Below are 8,644 nucleotides of genomic sequence, written 5' to 3' on the forward strand. Positions count from 1 at the left end.
ACCCATACACTTAATTGATATTTTACTATATAGATATATAAAGAGTTAGGCTGAAATAACTTCTCTCTCAGATTTTCAAAGACACTGCTCCTTTTTTTTTAGACAGTCTCACCTCACTCTGTTGCCCAGGCTGGAGTACAGAGGTGTGATCTTGGCTCACTGCAACCTCCACCTCCCAGGTTCAAGCGATTCTCCTGCCTCAGGCTCCCGAGTAGCTGGGATTACAGGCACGCGCCACCATGCCCAGCTATTTTTTTTTTTTTTTATTTTTAGTAGAGACAGGGTTTTGCCATGTTGGCCAAGCTGGTTTCAAACTCCTAACCTCAAGTGATCTGCACCCCTCGGCCTCGCCAAGTGCTGGGATTATAGGCATTAGCCACCGCGCCTGGCCCTTACTGTTTTGTATTTTCCATAGTTGCTTCTGAGAAAGAAAAAAGTAAGCTTTGTCCGACACTCTCAGCTTAAGAGCTGGTCTGACAAACACCTAGGCCACGATGTTCTCCAGTTGAAACTAAAAAATTTCACAGCATCGGTAACACACACAGTTACTCTCTAACCAAGATGAAACACTATTTCACAATCATATTTGAGCAAAAACAACACTGTTCAAACCATAATGTGATTAAGCATCCCCCTTTCCCAACTACTAATAGTGACTGTTGATTCTTTTTCTGTCTCTAAAAAAAAATTAATTAGCAGGGCATAGTGGTATGTGCCTATAGCCCCAGCTATTCAGGAGGCTGAGGTGGGAGGATCGATTAAGCCCAGGGGTTGGAAGCTGCACTGAACGAAATTGTGCCACTGCACTCCAGCCTGGGTGACAAAGCATACACGAGGGAGAGCCCCGACCTAGCCACAGGAATCCCTTCTCTATCGGGCATCTCTGCTGTGCTCTGGCTAGAATAGCCAGAGCTATTCTAGGGGCCAGAATAGTCACCTTTCTAGTGCATCTCCAACACGCTGGACCAGCTATAAGACCTGGTGTCTCTGCTTTTATTTATTTATTTAGAGATGGAGTCTCTGTCACCCAGGCTGGAGTGCAGGGGCATCATGTCAGCTCACTGCAGCCTCTGGCCTCCTGGGTTCAAGTGAACCTCCTGCCTCAGCCTCCTAAGTAGCTGGGATCACAGGCATGCATCACCATGCTTGGCTTAGTTTTGTATTGACTGTTGATTCTTTACCAATTGTGTGTTTAGTCCTGCAACCATTCCTCCCACTTTCTAGATAAAAATATCGAGATTCCCAAAGGCAGAATTGTCCCACAGTTTCCCCATAGAGTTTGCCGTCTCCTTTGTTTCAATGATCCAATGACCCAGGTTTGACTATAGGTTTGTTCCTGATGGTTATAGACCGGAAGGCATCAACACTGCAGAGAAGAGGGATGCCATTCTGATTCTTTGTTACTTGCCTTAAACTGTTCTCCTTTTTCCCCTTCCAAAAGTTTATAGAATCTTCTACCTGTTCCTACTGTTTTGAAACTTCATGATCTATTTTCATCTACCATGCTGGGTACTCAGAGTGCTCTTTCAATAAAGTAATTTATATTTTGGGGGTATCATTCCAAAGATGTTTATGCATCTACAATTAAAGATATATATTTATTTCCTGCAACTACCATCACCCTTTTGATACACTTTCGCTGCATAATAAATCATCCCAAGCTTTTTGACTTAGAATAACAATAATCTGTTATTTTCAGTGATTCTGTGAGTTGGTTTGGAAGGTCCAAGGTGATTCATTTGGGGTTGGATGGTCTAGGATGGCCTCACTCACACATCTGGGGTACAGCTGGATTGGCTGGAACAATGGGATACCTGAATCCTTTACTTCATGTGATCTCTCTAGCAGGCTAGCTTGGGGGGATCTTCAGATCACGGTCTCAGGATTTCAAATGAAGCAAAAAGCAGGTAATCCCCGCCCATGCGCAAGCCTCTCTTCTGTCAGGTTCTCGAAGGCACCAACATTTGCCCAAAGCAAGTCACATAGCCAATCTCAGATTCAAACAGAGAAACAGGCTCCATTTCTTGATGAGAGAAGCTGCAAAATATAACAACTAGTTTTTTCAATCTAGCACAGTGTACCATCACTAGCTTCCTCATTGTTCTTTATGGCTAGCTGAACTGTAATTAATTGTACGGTTTTGCTGTCACTAACCACCTCCAAACTGATGGACATTTAGAGAGCTTCCAATGTTTTTCTATTAATAGAAAAATGCTTCATGAATAACCTTACACATACTTAATTCCGTGCGTGAGGTTTAGCTATAGGAAAAGTTTCTATATGTGGGTTGCTGAGGTTAAAAAAAAAAAAGTTTACTTATACCAAAGGTGTCAAAAAAGAAAAAATCTGCTTGAGGGAAACATGACAAAAATGTAAAAGAAAACTTTTTTTAAGTCTTTTTTTTTGACCAGGCGTGGTGGCTCACACCAGTAATCCCAGCACTTTGGGAGGCCAAAGTGAGTGGATCACCTGAGGTCAGGAGTTTGAGACCAGCCTGGCCAATATGGTGAAACCCCATCTCTACTAAAAATACAAAAGTTAGCTGGGTGTGGTGGCACACACCTGTAATCCCAGCTACTCCGGAGGCTGAGGCAGGAGAATTGCTTAAACCCAGGAGGCAGAGGTTGTAGGGGGCCAAGATTGCGCCACTGCACTCCAGGTGACAGTGAGACTCCGTCTCTTTAAAAAAAGAAAAAAGGAATGTTCACATTCCACATTGCTGTGGGGAAATCTCTTGAATGGTGCCAATCTTGGCTTCCACCCACCTGGCAAACCAACTTAACCCACACCAGCCAAACCAACAGTTAAAGATAATTTAGCAGGAACAAATGTAAGGCAAACAACTTCAGGCTTTCAGGGACAGAACAAAGTTCTCCAGTGGATCAATAACTAATTCAAGGTAGTGGGCATAGCACTCTGGAGTGGCAGCCGGTCCTCAAGTAAGACTGCAGCTGTAAACTCTCTACCTCCCCACCCTCGGCCCTACCGGTTTGTCTTTGCTCCTCCTTTTCTTTGCTCTTCAGCTTCTCCCCTCCACCTCCTCAACTTCTGTTCTACAGTCACGTCCTCTTTTTCCTGACCTTCTTTGTGGCTGATACAGGCTTCAAAACCTGAAAAGCAAACAGATGCTCCTTAGCACCTAGCTGAGAACATTTGAGCTCGCTAAGAAGGCCCTTCAAAACCTCATTCAAAAGAGGAACAAGAGAACAAGTATTTCCATCTGGATCCGTCCTAAGGCTGTTCTCCCTGAAGTAGTGTCGGAGCGGTTTCCGACTCTCCGAAGCTCGGCTTGTCTGCCTTCGCCCAGTTGAGAAACCCATCGTGGATTAGAAACACCTGGTCATTACAGACACTGGAATCCCTTGATTCCTCTTGATGAATTTGGGGTGAATGGAGATGATTTGTGGAATCAGTTACCAATGTTTAAAAGGGCAGTAGCCGCCGTGGCGATTTAGAAGTTCTTGTTCCTATGAGAAGTTCTTGAGAGGGTTAAATAAAAACGCAGCGCCCAACGTGGGGCTCGAACCCACGACCCTGAGATTAAGAGTCTCATGCTCTACCGACTGAGCTAGCCGGGCACTGGCTATAGAGCTCTTCCTATATGAAACCATTTTCCTCTAATAGACAAGGGGTATGATCTACTTGCATATTATCTTGTGTGAAAGCAGTTTCAGGATCTAGGATTGGGGGACACAGCAATAATCTTTTCATAATAGCTTTCTGCCACAGAGGAACCCAAGGTTTAGAGAGCGATGGGGGGTGCAGAGAGCCAGGAAGGCTCGCAGAGGAGTCGGGAATCGGGAGTCCTTCCCGAAACCTCAGTGTTTCCGCAGATTCCTTCTATGGAGGGAACCTCCTCACCGACTGCAGAGGAGATTCAGATAAGATGCGCAAAGACCTCTCTGCAAAGCTTTTTAGTTCTGGAAGAGGCATTGAGTTCCAGCGTTACCAGGGAAGGGTTCTTTCCTCTGCTCAAGTGAAGGCCGTGGTCCCAGCTCCGTGGACCTCCATACGGCTCTGAAGCGTCCCGCCTGCGCTGCTTAGCGTCTTGGTGGACGAGCCGCAGTGAGAGCCAATTGGAACTACTGTTGTTTGAGACAGGGTCCCGCTGCGTTGCCCAGGCTGGAGTGCAGTGGCGCGATCATAGTTCACTGTAGCCTCCACTTCCCGGATTCAAGCGATGCTCCCACCTCAGCCTCCCTGAGTAGCTGGGACCAAAAGGGCCCGCCACCATCTTAGAAATCTTTTTTTCCTAAGGGTGTGGGGGAGGCTTCTCAGGCTGGTCGCAAACTCCTGGGCTCCACAGATTCTCCCGCCTCCATTTACCAAAGCTGCTGGGATTACAAGAGCGAGCCACCACGCAGGCCTGGACCTATTGCTATTCACCGAATTTGCTGACTACACTCCGCGGGAATGCCGTAAGCAAAGGCAGAATTGCAAGCTTGTTAAAAGTGTTAATTTAAAAATAAAGTAAAATAAAGCAAAAGAAGGCCACCTAACCAAGTTACAATCACATGCCGTGACTCGGATTCGAACCGAGGTTGCTGCGGCCACAACGCAGAGTACTAACCACTATACGATCACGGCGAGCCACCGGCAAGGCAGCGCACTACAGCTGAATTTAATGCCTCTTGAAATAGGAGTGGCTGCTTCGTGATGCTTTTATTTGTCCAGTCCGTGAGGTCCACGTCAATTAGAATTCCAAACTTTTCCACTCTGCAACCTCGAAGCTCCGACACCCGAATCGGGTTCTTAGACTCTAAATCCCTCAATGCCAGCGGTAGCACCACCCGCTCCGCCAGGGGGCGGCGCGCCCAGGTCCTGACTAGAGGGCAGAAAGCATCCGCTGCAACCCGGGACCAGGGACCACGTAGCCTCGCGCCTCGCCCCTCGCCTCTTCCCCCTCCAAAGAATCAAGCCGCTTCGCCCAGGGATGCGAGAGGCAGGCTTGAAGGATTTTCCAGATTACATCTGCAACCTGTGCCATGGAACTGAGGTTTCTTTTCCCAGAATAGTGGAACCGGAAGAAAAACGGAGCTAGTGATCTGGGGAGGGGATGAGAGCCCGGTCCTAATTTCTTGCTTTCCTCCCAAGTACAAGAAGCGCTGTGTACTCTCCATGGCATTGTCGGCGCCTGTGCTGACTTCCTCATCTTGACTCCAGTATATCAGAGCCACCTCCTCAGATTCAGAAAAACAAACCCAAACAGCCTCTATTTCAGACACTTAACAGTTACTGTTAACTCATGAAACGCCAGCGACGGCACCCATCAGAAGGGCTTGGCTCGCAGGTGCAGTTACCAAAATACGAATGTTTGCTATGGTAGGGATAGACCATACTGGTGCAGGAGACTCAAGACACAAAAGTGTCCTGAAATATATTTCAGCCTTTGTTCTCTGCTTTGCTCGGTTTCCAGGCCTACTCCGTCAAAAACTGGGAAGAAAACGCGATGCTGCGTTGGCCGGGAATCGAACCCGGGTCAACTGCTTGGAAGGCAGCTATGCTCACCACTATACCACCAACGCATCTAAAAACCAGCTTGCTTTATTGACTTATAACAACTACATAGTCTCCTGCTGAGCAGTCTAGAAAAGAAGGGAGAAAAAAAAAAAAAAAAAAAAAAAAAAAAAAAAAAAAAAAAAAAAAAAAAAAAAAGAACTACATAGTCAGCTTTTGGCTTTCCGTTTATTTCTACACCAAGAGAGATTTAGACTACAGGAAAAACCCACAGGAGGGAAATAAAAGGAAACTCTCTAGAATTTCTCCTATTGACAATTCTGTAGTAGTATCTTGTTTCACAGGTTTAAGAAAAGTCAATTCTAGTTTCTTCTACCATCACTTGAAGGGAGCCTCTGAAATCCAATGGTCGAATTAAAGCACATACCTTTTGAACCACCATTCCAATTCCTGGGCATTTATTCCACACATGCGCAAAATTACATATGTACAGGACCATTCATGACAGCATTTTTTTTTTTTTTTCTAGTAGCAAAGGGTTAGAAATAACCTACATATCTACAGAAAGAAGCTGGCTAAACTAATTATGTAAAATATAATACAAAGAATGCCAGGTGCCAGAAGAAAGAATGAGGAAGTTCTTCATGTCTAATCTGTAAGTATTTCTAAAATATACTGCTAAATGAAAAAGGCAAAGTGCAGAAAGTGTGTATAGATTACTTCCATTTGCACAAGCGGGAGAGAATGTTTATATATACGTATTTATATATGCATGTACTTACATTTGCATAAAACATCTCAGACATTATAATTAAAAAACAACAGTGGTTACCTCATTAGAGGGAAAATAGATGGTAAAGGTGAAGTCACCTTTATCAGTTCTGCCCTTTTGCATATTTGAATCCTAAATCATGTAAATATATTACCTTTTGGAAAATTCAATAACTGAACTGAAAGAAAATGTTACTGAAGGATAATTTCCACTGCAAAGTGTTAGAAATATATTGTTAACCTTAAAAATAGCTGGTGTTGGCCAAGCGTGGTGGCTCATGCCTGTAACCCTAGCACTTTAGAAGGCAGAGGCAGGTGGACCACCTGAGGTCAGAAGTTTGAGACTGACCTGACTACCATAGTAAAAACCCGTCTCTACTAAAAATACAAAATTAGAAGGGCGTGGTAGCACATGCCTGTAATCCCAGCCACTTCGGAGGCTGAGGCAGGAGAATTGCTTGAAACCGGGAGGCAGAGGTTACAGGAAGCCAAGGTCGTGCCATTACACTCCAGCCTGGGCAACAAGAGCGAAACTCGGTCTCAACAACAACAAAAATAGCTGGTGATAAAACAGCATGTATAGCATACTTCCACTTTGTTTCAAAACCTACATATTAAGAGTGGCCTTTGGGTGACAGAATTGTGAGCAATTTCTTTATCTTTTTCCACATTTTCTGTATTTCAGTTTTCAGTGGGATGGGGAAACTGACTAACAGATAACAATGTTTGTTTAAAAGATCCTAAGAGAAAGCAGAACAAAATAGAACTCGTTCCCTGACCGGGAATCGAACCCGGGCCGCGGCGGTGAGAGCGCCGAATCCTAACCACTAGACCACCAGGGACGTTGCTGACAAGTCCCTGTTAAGACTACATGATTCTACGAGGTGCAGTGGTTCATGATTGTAATCCCTATACCTTGAGAGGACAAAGTGGCCAGCTTTTTTGAGCCCAGGAGTTTGAGACCAGCCTGGGTAATGTGGCAAAACCCTGTCTCTACCAAAAGTACAAAAACATTAGCCAGGTGTGGTGGCCTGTGCCTGTAGTTCCACCTACTCGGGAGGCCCAATCTCTTAAGCCCAGTAGGCAAGAGTGCAGTGAGCTGTTTTGGCGCCACTGCACTCCAGCTTGATGACAGGGCCAGACCCTTCCTCAAAGAAAAAAAAATTATATGACTCTAACTAAATGTTTATTTCCACTTATTCTTTTTCATATGATTTTTCACTGCCTAGATCCTCAGTTTCTTGAATACTCGGCCTTTCTTTTATTGGGACTTCTTCCTGGTACTTCTTTCCTGGAGTAGAAAACATTGTGAAAGAATTCTCCAGCCTGGCTCTCAGAGCTGAGGGAACATCGCATACACGTGATTACAGTCCCCAAGACCAGAGACGAATGTCCAGAGGGAAGAGGAAGAGATAGAGAAAAGCTCACCTCCTTGTAGTTGCAGTGATTTCCTGAACTGTGATCAGTAGAAAGGTGGAGACTCAGCTGCTTCTTTGCCAAAAACAGCTAGAACATTTCCTTAAGGAATACAGAAGACATCATGTGAGTACAGGAGACCCTGGGCCACTCTACCTTTTTTTTCATGTTGTGTGAATGTAGACCAAACTGTTAAAACAAATATGATAGACAGGTGAATCACAGCCTACAGGTATTTGGTGCTCAGCAGGATCTGAACTTAATCACTAGCAGAAGACTAAGAGAAGCTCATCCCATTTTTCGGCACTTTGGGAGTCTGAGGCGCGTGGATTACCTGAGTAGTTCAAGACTAGCCTGGCCAACATAGTGAAACCCTGTCTCTACTAAAAATACAAATTAGCCCGCTGTGGTGGCGCCAGCCTGTAATCTCAGCTACTCGGAGGCTGAGGCAGGAGAATCGCTTGACCCCAGAGGGCGGAGGTTGCAGTGAGCCAAGATCGAGCCATTTCACTCCAGCCTTGGCAACAATACCAAAACTCCGTCTCGAAAAAAAATAAAAATAAAAATTACGGGGGAAAAAAAGAGGTAGTGAAGAGAAAGAAAATTGAGGTGCATGCATTAGTGTGTTGCAAATTACTTTATGATCAAGAAAAGAAAGCAAATGCGGGCTGGATACAGTGGCTCAAGCGTGTAATCTCAGCGCTTTGCGAGGCTGAGGCAGGTGGATTGTTTTGAGCTCAGGAGTTTGAAAGCAGTCTAGGCAACAGGGTGAAACCCTGTCTGTACCAAAAATACAAAAAGAAAGAAAAGAAAGAAAAATGTTAGTGAATTGTATTCACTATATTGTACTTTCAGCTTTTCTGTAAGCTTGAAGTTTAAAAAAATAAAAGGTTGAGAAAAAAATGAAACAAGCAAAAGCCTCCCCTCAGGTCTTTTTTGGTCAGATGACCCCAAGTGATTAATTCTGTGCCCATGAGTTCAAGCAGGAATTTTTTCTTCT

At 44.7% G+C, this 8,644-nt stretch overlaps 1 long non-coding RNA gene and 4 other non-coding genes across 5 annotated transcripts in view; all 5 read right to left on the bottom strand.

The window, feature by feature from the left end:
- Positions 1-3,505: 3,505 nt before the first annotated feature.
- TRNAK-CUU lies at positions 3,506-3,578 on the bottom strand. The gene has a single exon. It is a non-coding gene; the product is annotated as a tRNA-Lys (tRNA).
- A 937-nt stretch (positions 3,579-4,515) lies between these two features.
- TRNAH-GUG lies at positions 4,516-4,587 on the bottom strand. The gene has a single exon. It is a non-coding gene; the product is annotated as a tRNA-His (tRNA).
- Positions 4,588-5,453: 866 nt separating this feature from the next.
- TRNAG-UCC lies at positions 5,454-5,525 on the bottom strand. The gene has a single exon. It is a non-coding gene; the product is annotated as a tRNA-Gly (tRNA).
- A 1,473-nt stretch (positions 5,526-6,998) lies between these two features.
- Positions 6,999-7,070, bottom strand: TRNAE-CUC. The gene has a single exon. It is a non-coding gene; the product is annotated as a tRNA-Glu (tRNA).
- Positions 7,071-7,663: 593 nt separating this feature from the next.
- LOC108293697 overlaps positions 7,664-8,644 on the bottom strand; it is a 13,997-nt gene continuing 13,016 nt past the window's right edge. Inside the window, exon 3 of the long non-coding RNA XR_005197793.1 lies at positions 7,664-7,746. This is a non-coding gene — a long non-coding RNA (uncharacterized LOC108293697). The remainder of the gene's footprint in view (positions 7,747-8,644) is intronic.

This window comes from Cebus imitator, unplaced genomic scaffold, assembly GCF_001604975.1.
Source record: "Cebus imitator isolate Cc_AM_T3 unplaced genomic scaffold, Cebus_imitator-1.0 Scaffold543, whole genome shotgun sequence".
NCBI lineage: Eukaryota > Metazoa > Chordata > Mammalia > Primates > Cebidae > Cebus > Cebus imitator.